Genomic DNA, 22,345 nt, shown 5'->3' on the forward strand with positions numbered 1-22,345 from the left:
CTGCAAATGCAGCTCCCCGCCTACCGTGCTTTTACCCCCATTCCCTGCTGGATATCTCATCCACCTTGTTTCCTACTCATCTTTCAAGTCTTAGCTAAGAAATCACTTCAAAAGAGAACTGAAAGCTTCCCCAAAATTAGAAAAATATTTCTCATGATCTCTTTTATTACCATAGGGGTTCTCATTTGCATTCTTCACCAACTAAAGCCATTTCTAAAATTACTCCCTGGTAGCTCAGATGGTAAAGAATCTGCCTGCAATGCGGGAGACCTGGGTTCGAGCCCTGGGTGGAGAAGATACCCTGGAGAAGGAAATGGCTACCCACTCTGGTATTCTTGCCTGGAGAATTCCATGGACAGAGGAGCCTGGCAGGCTACAGTCCTTGGGTCGCAAAGAATTGGACATGACTGAGAGACTAAGCATGCACACAATCAAAGAAAAGAAAGCCTTTACTTGACATATCCCAAAACATAACTTACACATTCATATAAATGATTTCAAACTGTATAGATAGTAAAAATAAATATATATATATATAATACATATATACACACATATATATAAAATACATATACTAGAACCAAACTGTTGAAAAGAAACGACATTTTAATGTTGAGAAAATAAAAAACAGGAAACCAGTTCTGAAACTCACACCTTAAAATTAACTATTTTGAATTTTCTTTTTTCTGGATATACTTCACCCATCTTCTGGAAAAGGGGCAGCAACTAATAAACAATATGGTTTTAAAAAAGGTTAGCCAAAAGAAAGAGAAATGTGTAGAATCTTGACAAAGTTAAGTGCTACAAGTTTTATGTCAGATGTAAAAACAAAAATATGGACCAGAAGCTATTTTCCAACATTTTTAAATAAGTTTGAGATCATCTTACAGTACATGATTAGTCAATAATTTATCTTCAATCATTTAATGATCATCTAGTATGTGCTAGATGCTTCTGCCAGGTTCAATCCTTGGATCAGGAAGATCCCCTGGAGAAGGGAATAGCAATCCACTCCAGTATTCTTACCTGGAGAATCCCAAGAACAGAAGAATCTTCAGGCTACTGCCCATGGAGCTGCAGAGAGTCAGACCCGACAGAGCAACTAACACACTTTCACTTTTCAGCATGTGCTGAGGACCACACAGAATTAAGAATTTTACGTGCAGATGTATCTATCTTTCTATTTATGGGCTTCCCTGATGGCTCAGTGGTAAAGAATCTGTCTGCCAATACAGGAGATGTGGGCTCAAGCCCTGGGTCAGGAAGATCCCCCAAAGAAGGATATAGCAACCCACTCCAGTATTCTTGCCTGGGAAATCCCATGGACAGAGGAGACTGGTGGGCTACAGTCCATGGGTTGCCAAAGAGTTGGACACAACTTAATGACTAAATAACAACAGCACTACACACACACACACACACACAGATGAGGTTAACTTTTTTAGACAAGAAATGAATCTTTATGCCCACAAAAAGCTAGGTACAAAATTGTTCTTAGAAGCTTTGTTCCTAGAAGTTAAAACCTGGAAATAGCCCAAATGTCTATAAACAGTACAACAACAACAACAAATATATATATATATTCATACAATGGAATGCTACATAGCGATGAAAAAGAATGAAGTCCTGCTAACTTAAAAAATGATTTGGTTCCATTTATATGAAGTTTAAGAAAAGCAAAACTAATCTATTGTGATAGAAGTCAGAATACTGGTTACCTTTGGGAAGTACTAACAAGGAGAGAATAAGAAAAGATGCCAAGGTCATAGAAGTATTCTATACTTGGTTCTTGGTGACTACACAATGACATATGTACAAGTTCTTATGTCATGATTTCTATACCGTACAGAACTTAAGCATTAGAAAAAAAAATTTTTTTAATGGAAAAGAAAGTTCCTCTTGCTCTATGCCAGCCAGCAAGAAAGAGAGAGGTTAGATCAAATAATCTTACTACTTCAAAGTTTGATTGTTGTATTCATTTAACAAATATGTGAGCAGCTACCTTGTAACAGGTAATATTCTGGGTGCTGGGGATATAGCACTAAATAAAATGGGTAAAAATCCCTGACCTCATGGATCTTATGTTATAGTAGGGGTAGAAAGATAACAAAAACACAAAGTATGTGGGACTGCAGAAAAACACAAAAAAAAGACACAAAGCAAGGAAAAGGGATAGAAGGGTATGCATGGGAAGGATGCTGTAATTTTAAACAGGGCAGACTTTTACAAAAGGGGTGATACCTTAATTCAGACCTGAAGGAAAGAAGGGAGGGAGACATACAGATATCTGGAAGAATATGTTCCAGGCCTTCTGAAACAGCAAGGAGGCCACTGCAGCTGAAGGGATGTGAACATGGGTTAGATTAAAAAAATCTACACACACACACACACACTGCCAGATATTCTTTTCCTTAGTCTTTCCCTCCCACTCTTCATTTAAACAGTAACTTAAACCAAACCTTTTCTACATAAAAACTTCTACAACCACTAGCCCAGTCCACATTTATCTTCTTCTAAGCTCCTGGAGTTGCATCCTTATATACTGCATTGCAGTTAAATACTTACTGCCTCCCCCTCCCAATAAACTAAGCCTCTTCAGGGTATTGACTAGATTTTTATGCTTTTTTGTATCCCTATTAGTTACATGATTGGCATGTAAACAGTTACTGGTTATTAGTTAGGCTGCTGCTAATCACTTCATCAGGCAGATCAGTAAGCTGTGAATATATTTTTGAAAAGAGAAAAGAAGGAAAGAAACCAAGTCTAGGGAACTATGTGAGTGAAGAGGCAATGAGACATCTCCATGTGTCATGATCCAAAGTCAGGATTTTCTCTGAGCCATGTCCTTAAGACTCTGAGATCCTCATCATCATTTTTCTGAAAGCCACTCTAGGCTTTTTTCCTTGGCCAGGGAGTGGGAGGGTGGGGCAAGAATCAGGCACCTGCTTTTCTCTCAAATAATAGTTTTACAACACCAATAGTCATAACAAGCTTAATAACAACAAATCTTAACCAAGTACAAAGCTGTGTGATCTTGAGCAAGTCATTTAACTATTATTGTGTATGTCAGTTCCCTCTAGGAGCTGGATTAAGTGGTCTCTAAACGCCAATCAATCTCAAATCTTCTACTTCAGCTTTTTTTCAAAAAAGCTGAATGGATAAACAATTACAATCTACTTCTTCAATTTATAAAGAGAAAAATATCTATTAATAGTTTTAAATACACTAAGAATTCATATACAGAAAGCAATGCAGTATTTTCTTTTTTTTAGTTTGAAGGACAATTGCTTTACAAAGTGTCGTTGTTTTCTGCCAAGTATCAACATGAATCAATGTAGTATTTCTAAAAAGCATAGAATCTGGATTTAGACAGACCTGGCGCCAGTTATAGCCTGCTTCTTAACTTCTTGAAAAAATTAACTAAATTTTTAGGATTTGTCTTGAGGATGAAAGGTAATGTATATAAAGTAAAAGTGTGAAAGTGAAAGTGTTAATTGCTCAGTAATGTCTGACTCTTTGCAACCCCGTGGACTGCAGCCTGCCAGACTCCTATGTCCATGGGATTCTCCAGGCAAGAATACTGGAGTGGGACGCCGTGCCCTCCTTCAAGGGATTGAACCCAGATCTCCAGCATTGCAGGCAGATTGTTTACCATTTGAGCTACCCAGGAAGCCCAATGTATATAAAGAAACTATTAAACCAATATAAAAACCCATATACATCAGCAACAATCATTTCCCATACAGAAAGCAAAAAAGGTAAAATATCCACCAAATCACTGATGTTCAAGATCTGAAATACTGAAACCAGTTCACAACTCTCCTAGCAATTTTAGGTACTATGATTAGTGTTTGCTTCAAAATTCTGCATGATTTTTCTGCAAGTTTAACAGTTAACACATAACTCCTACAGTGCTGGGGTACTTAAATATGAGTATAAATACTACAGATCTAATAGCAGTTTGCAGTCATAGGGGCAAGAGAACAAGATAATTTAGAAAGCCCAACATTTTAGAAAAATAGGGCAAGATTGAGATTTGCAATTAATTCAGACATTTGGAAGATACTAAGCTTGGCACTGAGAGTTCAAATCTGTAATGAGAGCCAACTGTGTAAAATAAGCAATAGGTATTCAATAAATAATAAGACAAATGCGTGTGTGTGTGTCCAACTCTTTGTGACCCCATGAACTGTAGCCCACCAGGCTCCTCTGTCCATGGAATTTTCCAGGCGAGAATACTGGAGCAAGTTGCCATTTCCTACTCTAGAGGATCTTTCTGACCCAGGGATCGAACTCACGTTTCTTGTGTCTCCTGTCTTGGCAGGTGGATTCTTTACCACTGTGCTACCTGGGCAGCCCCAATTAGACAAATATACATCTGCTTTAGAGTATGGAAGAGAGACACATACATAGTTACAGCATATTAACAAACATAGGGAAAGAATGAACAAAACAGAGAGAGTAAATAACTCAGTGGGGCTGGAAGAGAGAGGACCAGAGCACACAGAAGACTCAAAAAGCAGATAGCACTTAAGTTGTATCTTGAAAAATCGGTAGACTGTCAGCAAGATAGGAGAAGGAAAGGCATTCTGAGTAGGAGGGAGAATATATAAGAAGGTTCTGAGTTAGGAAACAGTATGGCTCTTTCAGTACACTGACAGTATTAGTACAATTGGAGCTTGAGATGTATGATGGTAGAAATGCAGGAGATGAGCCAGATGATGAAGGGCCTTGTAACCGTAGAACTAAATACTGTAGTTAAGGGAGAAGTATAAGTTTTAAGAAAAAAGCACTGAACATATTTGCATTTTAAAAAAATTACCTTGGCAGTAGTTTAAAGGGGGTCAACCACTAGAGACCTCATTCTACACACAGAATTAAATAAGGACATTACATTATCATTTAGACACTCCATTACAGAACCAGGGATCAGAAAGAAAATAATAGATAAAATTTAGCTTTAACAGATAAAGCTACATTATCAAAAGAAAGTCATTTACCTTCATGAATGTATATTTGTGAATTAAATATTTCCTATATATCTTAAAAAAGAGGCCTAAAATTAGGCATGATAAAAAAAAATTACATGGAACTAGTTGTATTTATTACATGAGAACTAGCAACTCATAGCATCTATCGGTTTCTGTACATATAATACTGTGGATCTGCAACATAAAAACCATGGAATATAAACCCTGGCATTAGAGTTTATATTGATTACTGACAGGGACTGCTCTTTGTTTCATTTTATGTGTATGGAAACTGAGGCCCCAAGAGACTAAGAAATTATCCAAGATCATATGGTTAGTAGCACAGTTTGAGACCAGAATTTCATGTCTTATGATTTCCTTTCTAGAAACTGGCTTAATATGTCCCATCTATGACTTCAGAATTTTGAATGATAATCCAAAAGACACTCTGGTATTATCATTTTTTTTAGCAGTGTAATAATGAATTATAAAACTATTTTTATGCTTCATATCCCTCACAAGAAAACGTATCTAGTAGATGTCCATATGTCTGACTAAAAAAAATCCCGTCCTGAAATCTGTGCCACAATAAAGGACCTGCTGCCTCACCACAGCAGGAGGGGGCACCACAAAAATACAACTTATTCTTCTCGAGAGTCTAAAAAAGACTTTTAAGAAGTCTTCTTAGAAAGAAAAGAAATTTAAAATAAAGGTCAAAGATTAATTTATCTTCATATAATTAAAGATCCAACATCTTTAACATGTTTTCACATTTTATTTGGACTTCAGTCTTTTTTCTTATTCTGTTGTGTTCGCCTCCCCATCCCATTCCTATAAATTTAGATAAATGAAATACATTTTTCCTTCACTAGTACACACAGAAGTGGCAACACTGACAAAACGCCTGTGCAACATTTCACAAATCTGTACAGTGACCAAACTGTTTTAAATCTTCAGACTTCTCTAATTAACACCTAAGTAATTTCTGCTCATTGAAATAAATTCAAATAGTATAAAAGCATATAATTCTGGTAAAGAATCGGCCTGCAATGCAGGAGACTTGGGTTCGATACTTGGGTTGGGAAGATTCCCTGGAGGAGGGCATGGTAACCCACTCCAGTATTCTGGCCTGGAGAATCCCAAGGACAGAGGAGCCTGGCGGACTATGGTCCATGGTGTCTCAGAGTCGGACATGACTGAGTGACTAAGCACAGCACAGCACATATAATTAATAACTCCTTTCAATGTCTTTACAACTCTCTCCTAAAGAATTCCCCAAACACTTTTAAGTTTGATGTTTATCCTTACGGATTTTATGCTTATATAATAGAGGATGCTAATACCAGTTATATTATCAGGGGTTAATGTTTTTGAAGTGAGCTGAATCCCAAAACTATCCTATTTATTTCTCTCTTATCAGCATCTCAATTATTTTATGTATTTATTTGTTGTCTCTTTCTCTTGATACAGGTTTCATGAAAGCTGTAATCACTGTACATGGAGGTACACTCCATGCTGTGACACCTAGCAGATAACCAAATATTTGTTGATTGATCAATATGTTTACTTAGAAATTATGAAAGCTGCCTTTTAAAAAGTTACTGAAATCTGCTTAATATATTTTTGGCTTTCAAAAATAATGGGGAAACAAAGGTCTGCTTAGGGTTTTTTTTTTGGCTGTGATTCCAATCAAACATCTGCTCAACTGATCAGTTTTGATAATTATAAAAGTCAAACAGGCATTTTGGTTTAATTTACAACCAAAACAAAAACCAAACTAACACAAAACCCCAAAATACTTAAAACTTTTCAGAGTTATATATTGCTATATAGAATTCCCTGGTTTTTTCCTTTAATTTTTAAATGTATTTATTTACGGCTGCCTTGGGTCTCCACTGCTGTACAGGTGCCTTCTCTAGTCACGGTGAGCAGGGGCTGGTCTTCACTGTGGTGCGAGGGCTCCCACTGCTTTGGCTTCTTTTGTGTGCAGCACAGGCTCTAGCAGAGTGGGCGTAGTACTTGGGGTGCATGAGCTTAGTTGCAGGTCTTCAGGGATGGAACCTATGCTCCTTGCATTGGCAGGTGGATTCTTAACCACTGGACCACCAGGGAAGCCCCCTTGTTCTTTAAAATGATTATAAAAGTCAAGAATTAAATACATTGTCACTAATGTTTCTGGTTCTAAGATAAAAAGAAATATCATTAAAAGAAAACTGTCACTCAAAAAAAAAAAGATTAAAGCAGGAAAAATTTTCCGCTTTGCCATACTCAAATTTGTCTGTTTATCCCAAATTACAGAATTACTATAAGTACAGGTTCCATCAAACAAGCCACATCAGACTTGATTTACAGGCCTCTATGATAAAGGAGCCATCTAACCAGGGGAACTGTCAAGCAAAAGCACAGACTTTCTGACTTGAACATTTAAAGAAAAAAAAAAAAAAAAAAATATATATATATATATATATATACACACACACACATGTATACAGGTCATTTTATTTGAATTCCATCTAAGTCTGGGCTAGTTACCAAGGACTCTGCATATGAGTCAAGACTAACTGTATACAATAAAACTGTTAAGCAGGATTCTTTAAAAGAGTTCTGTTAGCCATTCTTACAGGTCTCAAACCACGGTTTTGCAGAGCTCTAGCTTTGGAACTTCGAATTCCAATGCGTTACTTGGAGGCTGAACCTGAACAGATTCCTCTCCACAAATGTTTTTCAAACGACAGAGAGAAGCCAGGACACACTTTCCAGCACTACTTGACTGCCTAACACTCGGGCGTGACTTCAGGACAGACCTAATAATGCAGGATCAGCAAAGCAGACCCTAACCTAGGAAAGGAAGCCAAAACCGCACAGCCTTCCCTATCCTCAGCGGCTTTCACGCTCACCCGGAGGACACTTGCATCCTTCAGAACCTACATGTCTACATCCACTTAAGGTGCTGTCTGCCACTCTGGTTCCCAGAGCAGAGAAACCAGCACGCCCCCACAGGGATCCCGGGGCAGAGAGAAGAAAACTGCAGAACAATCCCACTATTTCTCCAACTAGGCAACAACACGGATCAATCCTTCAACTAAGCATTGAGTAAATCTCATCTAGAAAGAGATCTGTTCCAGGATGCTGACCAGCCACAGACTGTGAACTCGAGATGTCACCAGAGTTCCCTTCCCGCCACGAGCCGATCCAGCGCCTGCAGAGCCGCGCCCTCCCTTCGAGATCTCCCGGGGACCCGCTAACTCGCCCTGTCGCCCCCGAAAAAACTGGGGACCATGCCAAGTTACCGCCCCTCTCTGGGCAAACTAGAAACCCCAATAAAGACGCTGGTCTCCGCCGTAAACCCTTCAGCCCCCAGCAGCCCACCAAGGCGGTCCCGGCCCCTGCAGGACGCAGATACATCGCCCTCCTGCCCGGAGACCCCGATAAACAGACAGAACCCCAATACACTGCTTCTTTATCCCAGGAAGTGAAAAAAGAAGCCCACTCCTGCTCAAAGTACCCCCAAGATCCCATACATCTGCCCCTTCAGAGACCTAGGACCTTGCTAAAACTGAGTCCTCTGCCCCAAAAGAGCTTGAGACCGCGATAAAAGGACCCCTTGTCCCAGAACCTCGCTATACTACCTCAAGGAACCGAAGGATCCTGGTAAATCTCCTTCGACCTCAAAGACCCGGGACCCAAACCGCTGCCACCCATCCGAACCCCAAGCCGGAAGAGACCCCAGACCCCCAATAAACCGCCTCCTCACCCGGAGAAGCCCTGGCACCCGCTACACCGCCCTTGGGCGTCCGCAGCCGGATCCCACCCCACCGCGTCCTCGCCCTCCTCACTCCCGAACCCCGCCAAGCCTCGCGCACACCAGGCAGCGCCGCGCTGCCCGCGGAGCCGCCCCCGTCAGGAGCCCGCCTGCCCCGGCTGCTCCGTGTCCCCGCTCCCCGACCGCTCCTCAGCGGAGACGCGCTCCGGGCTTCCTCACCTGGGCAGCGTCGTAGGGCAAGCGGACCGGGGAACCCTGAGGAAGAGAAGGAGGCGGCAGAGAAGGGGCGGCCCAGGCCTGCGCCTGCCGCAGCTCCCAACCCCTCCGCGAGGAAGCGCTTGTGTGAGGAGAGCCCTCCCGCTCCGCGCGCAGCCTGGAGACAGAGCCACAGCCGTACCCGCCGCTCTTCCCGCGAGATCCCAGCCACAGAGAGGGGCGGGGCCACGGCGAGGGGCGGCCGCAGTGAATCGAGTGACAACTCTGAGAGCCTGTTGGCGGCAGCGTGGGAGGCGGGACTTGGAGTCTAATACTACCAATCATAAAATAGGAAAGGTGATTCTCCCACCGCTTCTTCTCTCCCCGGCCCGGCATCAATAAACTGGGGGCAAGAGCAGTGACATTTAAGTAGTCAGGGGCAGAGGAAGTTCTTGGAAAGGAATCTTGAATGGAGAATCTTGGCTTGTGTCTAGTCCTGGTCAGGCTCCGTAGATACATCTGGTTAGGGAAGAAGGTGGTTTTCACACTGCCGTGAGCTGAAGCGCTGTTACCCTTGGTTACAGCGCAGCCTGAAGTGCTTAAGGGGCACACTTCTTCCTGGTTGAAGGCGCACCCTCCTCGGGTTACCCAGGTCTAAACCTGTTTTCCCCGTCTCTGGGCCTCCCCTCCCTTCCCATCTCTAACAGGGCGCCATTGTTGAGATGCCCGTGTTTTCTCAACCCCTACTCGGGTCATCTGGTCTGACAAAAGACTCCCTTCCGACTGGTGTTTGTTTATACTGAAAGCCTTCTAGAAGAGTAAAAAGTAAATCTCACTGATTCATCGTTATAACAAATTCCAAAATTACATGAAAAGTTGTATCTCTGTGGACACCAGTGTCTGGCACACTCAGGGCACTGAATAAATGTAAAAAGAAAGACTGAAGAATATGATATTTAAATACAGTCTTCTCTCAATATCCTGAGGTATTTGCTCCAGGATACTTGCAGCTACTAAAATAGTGGACGCTCAAGTCCTTTGTGTAAAAATGACTGTAGTATTTGTATGTAACCTATCTCCTATATACTTTAAATTGGCTCTAGATTACTTATAATACCTGATACAATGTAAATGCTATGTAAATAGTTGCTGCTGCAACTTTTTAGAACTTTTCTGGAATTATTTCCCTGAATATCATGATTGGTTGAATCCACAGATATGGTAACCAACTATGTAAGAAATCTTAGACCTGCTCAAGAAAATTCAGGCTTTCCTAGCCTTTCCTCTACAGTGACAGCCAGTTTCTTCACCCTTAAGTCCAGTCTCTTGATGAGGATGTCTGTGCTATAGCCTGCATTCATTCCCTTTACCACAAGTCCTTTCTCCTCATCAAGGTTAATCCCTGCACCTGTGCCCTGGATGGCTGCCATTCCCAGATTTTGATTAATCAACTATCCTTTCCCTGATATCACTGTTCCTCTCTAATCTAGCTCTTTTTTTCCCCAGAGACACATTTGTTCCATCCTTTGCACAGAACAAAACAACCCAACCTCCACTTTTTCAGATAACTCTTTAAATTGTATTTGCTGTCTTTACTTTCTCATCTCTTATTTTCCCCACTACAATGCTATTGCTGTTTACACCCACACAGTGGGCTGATCTTTCAGTGGTCACAAAGGACCTCATTCCTCTTTCTATTTTGGGGCATCTTTCCCAATGACCACTCTGCAGCCTTTTGACAATGCCAGCCATCTCCTCCTTGGTTACTTGCCTAACTACTTTCTCCTGATTCTTTAGCTACTCTTCTGTTTGTTTGTTTGTCTGTCTTTTTAATCCTCTTTCCTCGTTTAAAAACTGTTGCATATTGGCATCTCCTTATAGCTATATACCTTGTACATGAAAAGAAAAATGGCTTCCACACATGATTCCACGCTTTGAGTGTCAATGAATGGTTCAGAAAAAAGCTGTTAGAAGAATCCAGAGGAGGAGACATGACTATGAGGCTGGCTGTTTAAATAGTAGTTGGCCTATACAAATGCAGAGCAGAAGCAAAGGTTTTTCAGAGAAAATAGAGTGAACCTGAGCACAGAGGAGAGGATGTAGGCCAAGCCTGGATATGAGTGGACCAGATTGGCCCACGGAGGATTCCTGCAGAAAAGCAGTGGAAGGTAAGTTTAAAGAAGAACCAATAGTAAAAGGCCTTAAAAAACCAGGCCAAGCTAATTCAACTTGATTCTGTATCAAATGAGATACCAGAGCCAACCCTAGCAGTTGTAGGGCTTACAAAAGTCTACCCAAGGGGGCCCACATATCAAATGTCTAAATAGTATGAAAAGTTATAAAACAAGCTAACAAACTATAAATTTAATATATATATATACCTACTTGCTCATTTGTGTCTGACTCTTTGCAACCCCATGGACTGTAGCCTGCCAGCTTTCTTTGTCCTTGGGATTTTCCAGGCAAGAATACTGGAGTGGGTTTCTATTTCCTACTCCAGATATGTATGTGTCGTGTGTGTGTGTGTGTGTGTATATATATCAATTCAGTTCAGTCGCTCATTCATGTCCGACTCTTTGCAACCCCATGGACTGCAGCACACCAGGCCTCCCTGTCCATCACCACCTCCTGGAGCTTACTCAAACTCATGTCCATCAAGTCAGTGATGCCATCCAACCATCTCATACTCTGTCATCCCCTTCTCCTCCCGCTTTCAGTCTTTCCCAGCATCAGGGTCTTTTCTAGTGAGTCAATTCTTCACATCAGGTGGCCAAAGTATTGGTGTTTTAGCTTCAGCGTCAGTCCTTCCAATGAATATTCAGAATTTATTTCCTTTAGGATTGACTGGTTGGATCTCCTTGCAGTCCAAGGGACTCTCAAGAGTCTTCTCCAACACCACAATTCAAAAGCATCAATTCTTCAGCGCTCGGCTTTCTCTATGATCCAACTCTCACATTCGTACATGACTACTGGAAAAACCATAGCTTTGACTATACGGGCCTTTGTTGGCAAAGTAATGTCTCTGCTTTTTAATATGCTATCTAGGTTGGTCATAGCTTTTCTTCCAAAGGGCAAGCATCTTTTAATTTCATGGCTGCAGTCACCATCTGCAGTGATTTTGGAGTCCAAAAAAAGTTTCTCACTGTTTCCCTGTCTATTTGCCATGAAGAGATGGGACTGGATGCCATGATCTTAGTTTTCTGAATGTTGAGTTTTAAGCCAATCTTTTCACTCTCCTCTTACACTTTCATCAAGATGCTCTTTAGTTCTTCACTTTCTGCCATAAGGACGGTGTCATCTGCATATCTGAGGTTATTGATAGTTCTCCCAGCAATCTTGATTCCATCTTGTACTTCATCCAGCCCAGCATTTTGCATGATGTACTCTGTATATAAGTTAAATAAGCAGGGTGACAATATACAATCATGTCCCCTGTAGTGGAACTTCAGAGTCTTAACCACTGGACCACCAGGGAAGTCCTATATATATCTTCGTTTGCCTAGACAAACTTAGCTAACAACTTGGAAGACAATGTCCAAACTTAGGATTCTGGGACTTCTTCTTGGAACAGAGAGCTAGCCCTCACATAGAGTGGTCTTACCCTCTTTGCCTCCCACAGTTCAGCTGCACGCTGTACAATAACCCCACCCCATGGGTACCCCAGCCTACATGTCCAAGCTCCATTCCCACTTTTCCCTCTATAAAATTGTAATCTCTTAGCCATTCCACGAGTCCAGGAGTTTATACTTCAGATCTAGGGGAGGAAGCTCACAAAAGCCTTGGAAGCAGGCTCAGGACCATTGGGGCAGAGAATTTTGCCTTCCAGTTACTTGGAACAAGGTCCAAAGGGGTGAAGTCAGCTGCAGCTGGGCATATTCCTTTGGTGTGATGGACTCCTGTGTAGGAATACAGCTGGAGAAGGACCAGAGCAGGACCCCTTAAAGGGAGGCCCTTCCCACCTGCATCTAAGGTAGTAGCAGATAGCAGCAGAGGCCCTGCATATCTTTAGTAGCACAGTGACATATATAGTATATCTGTATCTTGAAATATAAATCTGTTTATTTTCTACTTCCCACCTCCTCTTGCATTGTTATCTTTTTAAAATGTTTTAATTTTAAAATTAAAATCCAGCTGTGCTGGATCTTCACTGTTGCAAGCAGTCTTTTCTCTAGTTGCGGTGAGTAGGGGCTACTCTCTAGGTGTGGTGCATGGGTTTCTCATTGCAGTGGCCTCTCTTGTTGCAGAGTACAGACTCTAGGGCCCGTGGGCTCTGTATTTGTGGTTCCCGGGCTCTGGAGCACAGGCTCAATAGTTGTGGCATGTGGGCTTAGTTGCTCTGCAGCATGTGGGATCTTCCTGGATGTGAGTGATTCACTTCTAGCAAAGAGAACATGGCAGAATTGACAGCGTATGATTTCTGAGGTTAGGTCATAAGAGACATTGCAACTTCTTCCTTAGTCTGTCTCTTTGATCACTCACTCTAGAGGAAACCTCTGGAGGAAGTCAGCTACCATGCCATAATCCCTGATCGAAACCGTGTCTCCTGCATTGGCAAGTGGATTCTTTACCACTGAGCTGCCATGGAAGCCCTTGCACTGGTATCTTAATGGCAGGACTGGAAAGAAAACTCTATTCTTGACTCCACTCTCTCCTTTTGTGGCATCTTCTTTCCAGTGCCTTGTTTCATGAAGTGTACTCTTCTATAACTCCCTTATTAATCAGTGTATCAGAAACCCGGATGTCTCTAAATGTGAGAAAAGAGAAAAGCTGTGAAGCACTCTTAGCCTAGATTGGAGCTTGGAATACTCACATTTGACTTCTAAATTAAAATGCTTTGGAGATAGAAGCTCCTGAAGAGGCCCAGTGTGAAGGGTACACAGGCAGGATGAGTACCAAAAAGGCAGTGAGCCACCACAGACAGGGCACCCCCCTCACCACCTGTCTTTGTGGCATGATGCTTTGCTCTGTGGCCTCACAGTCATGCCTTGTCCTTGCAACCTCTCCATCTGCTACCAAGTGCTGTGCCAGCACGTTGTATGTTAAGAACTGCCAAGGAGCCAGAACCACCACGGTTTCTGTTTTCAAGATCCAAGGCTTGAATTCTGCCCACGGATCCTGTATATCTCTTGGCGGTGCTGCGGGTGATTTCAGCAGGAGGCTCTGGCACTTCTTAATCCCAGGACAAATGTCTACTCATAGCCTCACTCTTGCTCCCCCGTCTGTGGTTGGTCTTCGCCAACCAGCAGAAAAACAGAACCAGCTAACTTCTTACTCAGGTCTTACCATCTGCTACCTGTGTCTAACCCACTAGTCCAGGTGAGTACAATCCAACACTTCTATTTCTCTTTCTGTTCCTTCCATCTTTACTGCCATCCCCCTCTCTGAGCATGCACTCCGGAAAGCTTTCACCTGGCCACTGCATATTCATGAGGGGCATAGAAGACAGTATCATTGGAGAATCCGGAAGAAGAAATTTGGCTCTCCCAGACCCCGCCTCCGCTCCTCCCTTTTCAAGTTTTGGAGGAGCACCTAACTGGTAAGGTTACAAGGCTGAAATGCTACATGAATTACCCCAAGACTGAGAAAGCAGTATTCATCTATCCATTTGCTGTCCATAGTCTAAACCTCTGAGTTTGGTTTGTTTTGCAAATACCTAGTTACAAGGGGGAGAATCAAGAGGGTGGTGGTGGTGGTGGCTGTCGCTCAGTCGCTAAGTAGTGTCTGACTCTTTGCAGCCCCATGAACTGCAGCATGCCAGGCTTCCCTGTCCTGCACTATCTCCTTTTTAAATATATCCACAAAACTTTTGATACATCTCCCTTCAAGTGGCAGAGCTCTTCCCCTTGAGTGTGGGCATGACCAAGTGAGTGATTCACTTCTAGCAAAGAGAACATAGCAGAAGTGACAGGATATGACTTCTGAGATTTAGGTCCTAAGAGGCATTGCAGCTTATTCCTTAGTCTCTGTCTTTGATCACTCACTCTGGAGGAAGCCAGCTGCGATGCCATAAGGGCATTCAAACAGAGGCCAACATGGCAAGAAACTTAGGCCTCCAGCTAACAGCTATGTTTGAGTGAGCCATCATGGAAGGCCCAGTCCAGCTTCAGTTAAGCCTTCAGATGCCTGCAGCCCAAGGCCAACACCTTGAGCTAACCTCATGAGCCAGGACCACTCAGATAAGCCTCTCCCCGATTCCACACAGAAACTGTGTGAGAACATGTATCTATTCTTTTTTAATTGAAATATTGTTGATTTGGGGGACTTCCCTGGTGGCTTAGTGGTAAAGAATTTGCCTGCGAATTCTCAGCAAGAGAAGCTGATTCGATCATTGGGTCAGCAAGATCCCCTGGAGAAGGAAGAGGCAACCCACTCCAGTATTCTTGCCTGGAAAACCCCATGGATAGAGGAGCTTGGCAGGCTACAGTCCATGGGGTCGCAAAAGAGTCAGACACGACTCATCTACTGAACAACAATATAGTTGATTTACAAAGTTGTGTTAGTTTCAGGTTATAAGTCTGTTGTTTTAAGCCACTTCCTTTTGGCATCATTTGTTATGCAGCAATAGATAATACAAAAGTGTTGAGAACAGTATAGTCTAATCCTACTCTTGGACAAACAGCTAAAAACTCCTATCAGGTGGTAACACTAACAGCAAGGTACAATGGATTTGTAGACATAATGGCTGCATCTAAAATTCAAGTGGCACTAGTGGTACTACACCAAAAGTAAGTGGAAGAAGTCATTTCTTGGTGGAAATAAAGATTCCAGGGTCTTCAGACTATTAAGAGCATCACAACAATTGGGAGATTGCAATAATCATGGAGTCATTTGGAGGCAGTTAATAGCAGGTCTTGAGTAGGAAGGAAACTTTTCACTCTCAGAAGCTGAGAATGCTTCACAAACATACTGCTGTCATACAAATTTATGGAAAAGTATATGTCTCCATAAAAACAGAGGTGGAAATATCCTCAAACATCCTCTTACCCATCCATATTAACCAAGAATAAAAAGTTGAAATTTCCACCTATAGGGGCCCTGTCAAAATGAAATTGACATCCTGACACCATTAAGTACCCATGTGAGAGCGGAGTATATTTGACAGCAAGAAGATTGAAATTCTTTCTTGACTATAAAACTGTATTTCTGAAGTCTTAACATTGTGAATTAAGATTCAGTGGGAGAGCAATTTCCCTATTAAATAAAATATGACGAAAAGACATAAAAAGGAGACCAGTTAACTGAATTACATACATTTCCTGTCTAAATTCATCTTACATTTGTAAGAACCATCTAGATGGGCCATATATACAAAGAGTCAAATACTTTACAAGTTGACCAGAACATAACTTAGAGCTAAGAAGATATACCTGAGGTTTATTTGCAGCTGCATTACTCAAACAATCATAACACAGATGTGGGATCTATCATTTCCTTTAGCAGTAAGAGCAAAAAGTAAGTCTTTAAACAAGGCCCTAGAAACTCTAAATTCTATCTTTCTTCTCAATACCTCATCATCAAATTTTTAAAGTCAGCAAATATTCACTGAATGGCTACTAAGTACAAAGCATTGTGAAGATGCAGAGTATAAGCCACAGCTCCTGCCATTAAAAGAGAAAATCATAGAAACGAGATGAGAATCCAAAACATGTCATGCCTTGCATGCAGTAATCACTAGCAGGTAAGTTGATGAAAAAGCCTCCTGTGCACTCACTCTTGGTTACCTAGGCAACAGCAAGAACCGCACCCCCTCCTTTTTTCTAACAGAACCCTGCCTTTGTTCAGAATGTTCTCAGTCCCAGGAATGAACCTCGTTTGAGCTAATCCAGTTTCAGCTCATCCATTCCCCTCTGCCAGATATTCATCTTCCCTGCCTCCTCACCACGTGATCCAAGTTTCCTGGATGGTCTCTAGGGAAACTATCCTTTTTCTAGGAAAATCCTCTCTCCATCCGCTCCCTTCTTCCTTCTGCTTGGAATACTGGCATTAAGATGTGGTGTCTGAGGGTATGGTGACCATGGAGAAATAAGGCCATGGTGATAAGTGATGAATAAGTAGTGTAGACAAAAAGAGTATTAGGAATTCAGAGCCAGGAGAATCCACTTACATTTGGAGTGGTAGAATGGATAGCTGTTGTTTTTGCCTGCCTAGTTTCCATTTCCCCTTCTGGTAACAGTATCTAATTTTCCTATGGGGACTCACCCAACTCCCATTGTCTGTTAATGCAGTTCTGTGAGGTTTACTCTGCCTGTTTGTCTAGGAATGGACGAATGACCCAGACCAGGTTAATCAGAGTACCGTAGCAGTAGGTTTAGGGTGGGCATGTAACCCATCCTTTTTTAGGACTTTTGTTGGAACTTTTAACAAAGAGAAATTCATTTTTCCCAAGGTGGTTAAGTTGGTAGGATTTTAACCTTGAGTTTATGGGGCTCCCCATGAAACTTATTGTCACCCACTCCCTGGTAAAAACTAACTCAGAAAGAAATCAACAGATCAAAAGAATCAGCAGAATCCAGACAGAATGATTCCTGATAATATTTTACCTAAAGTCATATTTAAACTCTATACCTGGACTTATCAATTACGTGAATCAATATTCTTTTTCTTTCTTAAACCCATTTGAGATTAGCCTCCTCACTTACAGCTGAAAGTATTCCAACACAGGTGGCTGGGGATTGTTATACAGAGAAAATGGGACATAACCTGTACTCTTAACATGGATTGAAGTTTGGTAACAGAAGAGAAGGGGGTGCTTCTGAGTGGAATAAATAATGTAAACAAAAACTTAGTGAATAAAAGTGTCATGGTGGAACAAACCATTTACTTTACAGAATAAGTGAATACAGAAATTTAGGTCAGAATCAGAATACAGATGGGCTTGAGGCTAGGGGAGGTCTAAGCTTTATTCTGTAGCCAACTCTTTTAAGCCAAAGAGTCACCTGGTCAGATCAGTGTATGGGGAAAATTAATTCAGTAGGATCTAACAGGGTGGACTGAAATTGGAAAAGCTCAAGTGTGAGACAATGAGAATAGAATCCAAGTATAGAATCTGCCCAAGACAAGAGGCCCTTGACAGTAGGTGACCACTCTGCAGGGCAGGGCTAATCAGTTTTTAAATTACCAAATAATAAGTAAGGAAACTCTTGATGAAGTTTTGACTTAAGAGGCATGGTACTTAGGATTAGTAAGTACTCATGATTAGTACCTACAAAGTACTTATGATTGGTCATGTATATAGTCCACAGATATTTACTATGAGCCCAGCATTCTGCCAGATGCTTGGTACATAATAATAAACATAACAGCTGTGAAGACTAGTTGATGAGGTATACATCCATGAGACAAGTAACTGAACACAACTATGGATGTTTCATACATCCATGAAACAATTAACTGAACACAACAATTTTCAGGTGCTCTGAAAATTATTGGGTGCTATGAGATCATTTATCAGGGAACCTAATCCCAGTCTCACTAGGAGTCTGGGAAGCTCCCCAAAAGTAGTAACATTTAAAATGGGATTTGAAGTAGGAATGGGAGTTATTGTGGTGAAAGGGGTTGATGACTAGAACACTCCAAGTAGAAACATGCTAAGGTTAGATGGTATTTCTATCAAAGATTCGACAAAATTTCAATGTGGTTTTCTTCCAATGGAGCGGAAAGAGTCTAAACTGTTAAGTAGTAGGCTGGATTATGCAGGGTCTTGTGTGCAATTAAACGGATTTGGAACTCTGTCTAAAGAGCAATGTTAACATATTTTCTCAAAAAGGAGTCAATGAAGGGACCAGTCTCATGCATGTTCCCAGTGGGTGGTTACCAAGTGGTGGGACGTAAGGTTTTGGAGAAGGTTCCTGCTTGCAAACTGATGTCTAAGATTTATTGAACATGAAATATTTGATACAACAATAGACAATCACATGTCAAATTTCTCTAGGAAGGGGAACACTATGAGAGTCATGCAAATGATTTATAGCTGAACTGCCCTGAAAGCAGGATTGCAGGTCACAGAGAGGTGGAGGAAAGGAAGAAATCTGATACAGAAAGCAGTCACAGAGAGGGGAAAGGGATACATGAAAAAAACACTGGAGACAGCAGAGAGAATACCTAGCACGTAGTATATGCTCAACAAATACTTAAAGGAAGAAATGAAAGAAAGGGAGGAGGAAATTTCATAATATTATTAAGACCTGGCATCTAATTCGGGCAAGCAAATTGGCTCTTGTCTCCCTGAGCCCACAGATGTCAAGTATTAGGAAAACTAGGGACAAGGAAAGGAGAGAACATAAATATAGTACATTCCCAGAAGTCCTGGGAGTGCCTAGAGCACTTTTGATTCAGTTGGTTCCTGGGACCACAGGTCAGACAATGGCTTTGTCTTCCAATGAAGAAGACATAACAGGGTGATCAGGGCCGGTGCACTGGGATGACCCTGAGGGATGGGATGGGGAGGGAGGTGGGAGGGGGGTTCAGGATGGGGACACATGTACAGTACACCTGTGACTGATTAATGTGAATGTATGGCAAGAACCACTACAATATTGTAAAATAATTAGCCTCCAATTAAAATTAATTAATTTACAAAAAAAAAAAAAGAAGACATAGGAATTTTCCCCAGGAAGGGGAGGAGCCTTGGGAACAGGCTGGGACTGGAGCCCTGTGAGAATAGTGGACAGAAAACCATGGCAGACACTGCATTTCTGTGCTGGCAAGGCTGAGGATCAGCATCTAGACCGCGGGACCCTACGTCTCTGAGACTTCCCAATAGCCACTGCCCTTCTTCTGACAGTTCTTTAGCAGCACCTGGAACAAACTCTTCACTGGCACCCCCGAGAGGTTTTTGTTATTGAATCATTATTGCTGACCGAGAGTCATTCACACCCATGGGCTTTAGTTGGGACAGAAAAATCTGACAAAAACTGCATTTGAGTAGTTAAGGATGGTTTCTCATTCTCTTTCCATGCAATACAAAAGATACACGTCCCATTTTCCTTGTGCACATTTCAATTAAATATGTATGTTTGCCATATAAGCCTCTGCTGTCAGAATAAAAATACTTCTGGAATAGCTCAGTAAGCTCACTGTGTTAATGGTAACTTGACCTTTCACTGATTTTAAATGAACCAACAGCGAAACAGTAAGTTGCCTTAATTAAAGCATTATCATTATTAAAGATTATTAGATAAATAGGAAAAGAGCTCCCTGAAAACCAGCATGTGCTCATTGGTTATAACCCTAGAATTTTGAAGGTAGCATGATTGAATAGTCTGGAATTGAGTTTGGTGATTGGGTATCTCTGCAAAAATATGAACCATGTTAACAATGATTCCTTCTCCCCAGTGTGTTCTAAAGATTGTTTCCATGGCAATCTACATTGTTTTGTCTAAATTATTCTTCATGCCACTTTTTTCCCTACATCTAGATATTTGTAAAGCACCTATCATTTGAGTATCTCTTCTCTGATAAAGTGCCCAGAAGGGAAAAGAGAATATTTCTCGGAAGAAATGAAAAGCTGACAGTTGTCAAGAAGAGCCCAATTTGTGAGATTATGTAGGGCCTGAGGTTCTCTACAGAGCACTCCACGCTCCCCCTGCCCCTGCAATGAGATCCACCTTCTGCTCAGGTGATGGGAAAGCAAAAGCCCCAGTTCACATCTCTGTCACTTCTGAGATGTTTTCTCAGGAGCCCAGTCCTTCCCAGGCTTTGGGCAGAATGATAATCTGAGGGTTGGGGAAGGAGGAGATGGCTGGGCTGAGAGGAGATCACCCTTAGAAAACAGATGCCTCTACTGTGTAGCAGAGACAGTGATCTTTGTACATCAAATAATTCCATTTCTCCCAGCACACAGGAAGATTTCATTTTCTAGGTATGGCCAGATACTAGTTCTAGCAGAGGCAATGAACTCCTCATTGCTGACTTATCAGGGCAGAAGCAATGAACACTACTTCTTGGCCAGGCTCAAAAATCTCCTGAGATATATTTTGCTGTCTCTCCTTTCTCATCAACTGGCTGGCTGGATATTGAGGAACCAGTGAAGGATTCCAAGGTCCTAAAAGATGGAGGGACCACTGGATGGAAGGAGTGGGTCCTAAATCACTATGTGGTATACTGTCATACACCTGAACTGATGTGAATGAGGAATGATGTGTTAAGCTACTAACATTTGGGCTGAAGCCCCAGTATTTTGGCCACCTGATGCAAAGAGCCAACTCATTGGAAAAACCCTAATGCTGGGAATGATTGAGGGCAGGAGGAGAAGAGGGTGACAAAGGATGAGTTGGTTAGATAGCAGCACCGACTCAATGGACATGAATTTGAGCAGACTCCAGGAGATAGAAGAGGACAGAGGAGTCTGTCATGCTGCAGTCCATGAGGTCACAAAGAGTCAGACACAACTTAGCAACTGAACAATAACAACTGACATTTGGGGTTGTTTGTCAAAGTAGTTGTCCTAATAGATGAGCTATGGCAGGTTTCTGGGCAGGACCAGCAACAGCTGCCAGCAGGAACTCCGTGGAAGGAAATGAAGTGCAGTAACCAGAGGGAAAATGGACAGAGTCCAGAGCAGGGTCTTCCAGGTGGTATTAGAAGCCATGGCCTGACATTAACTGCGCAAGACAAGGGGAGATCAAAGGACTGGGGTTCCCACTGGGCTGGAGCCCTTGCGGGCACGGTGTGCCTTCGTTTCAAAGGAGGGAAGTGAAGCCTTTAGGAAGCAATCAGGCAAGGCAGGGGTTCAAGCCAAAGGTAAGATTGGACCTACCTGGGCAGAGGCTTGGACACAGGAGAACAATGTAAGAATTTCTTCCCAAGCTCAGGGTCATGTCAGAGGAACAAAAGTGGCAGCTACAGCATGGCCGACTCAATGTCCATCTTCTGGGGTAATAATACTCAGGGAGCAGGCTTGTAGCCTCATACTTATAGGAGAGTACCAAGTGTCCTTGGCAACCGCAGAGGACAGTAGATGAAAGCAAGCCAATCACACAGTGGGAGAGCAGGGGAACCAGGGCTCAGGAAGTGAGCTAAGAATCAGGAGCCCATCTATGGGGTCAGAAGGTGAGAGACGGTGGGAATCAAAGGTTAAAAAAAGTACTCTGAGAAAACAGCAATAATGGGGCTTAATAATCAGTCAGCTGCCTTCTAATACCAGGTCAGGTAGACTTCAAGAATGGCAACAGGTGGGTGATGAGAAGGGACACTGATGAGCCAAGAGGTCAGAAAGTACCTGACACCAGTCAACAAGGAAAGTAATCATCACAAGAAAACATCCTCATTTCCTCCCTGGCAATGCTGCGAATGGTCTGTGTCAATGTGTTAGCAAGGTCTGGCCTTCCCTGAACATCACTATAGCCCACATGTTCTCATAGAATCCACACTCATCTCATTCAAGTGTTAGGAGGTGAAATTAGCACTCTAGCTGCAG

The 22,345-nt window shown here is 42.2% G+C and overlaps 1 protein-coding gene across 1 annotated transcript in view; it reads right to left on the bottom strand.

The window, feature by feature from the left end:
- GLCE (glucuronic acid epimerase) overlaps positions 1 to 9,150 on the bottom strand; it is a 108,305-nt gene extending 99,155 nt beyond the window's left edge. The window contains exon 1 of the mRNA XM_061157984.1: positions 8,953 to 9,150. The gene's annotated coding sequence lies outside the window, so the exon portion shown is untranslated. The remainder of the gene's footprint in view (positions 1 to 8,952) is intronic.
- Positions 9,151 to 22,345: the final 13,195 nt, after the last annotated feature.

Source organism: Dama dama, chromosome 12, assembly GCF_033118175.1.
Source record: "Dama dama isolate Ldn47 chromosome 12, ASM3311817v1, whole genome shotgun sequence".
Classification (NCBI taxonomy): domain Eukaryota; kingdom Metazoa; phylum Chordata; class Mammalia; order Artiodactyla; family Cervidae; genus Dama; species Dama dama.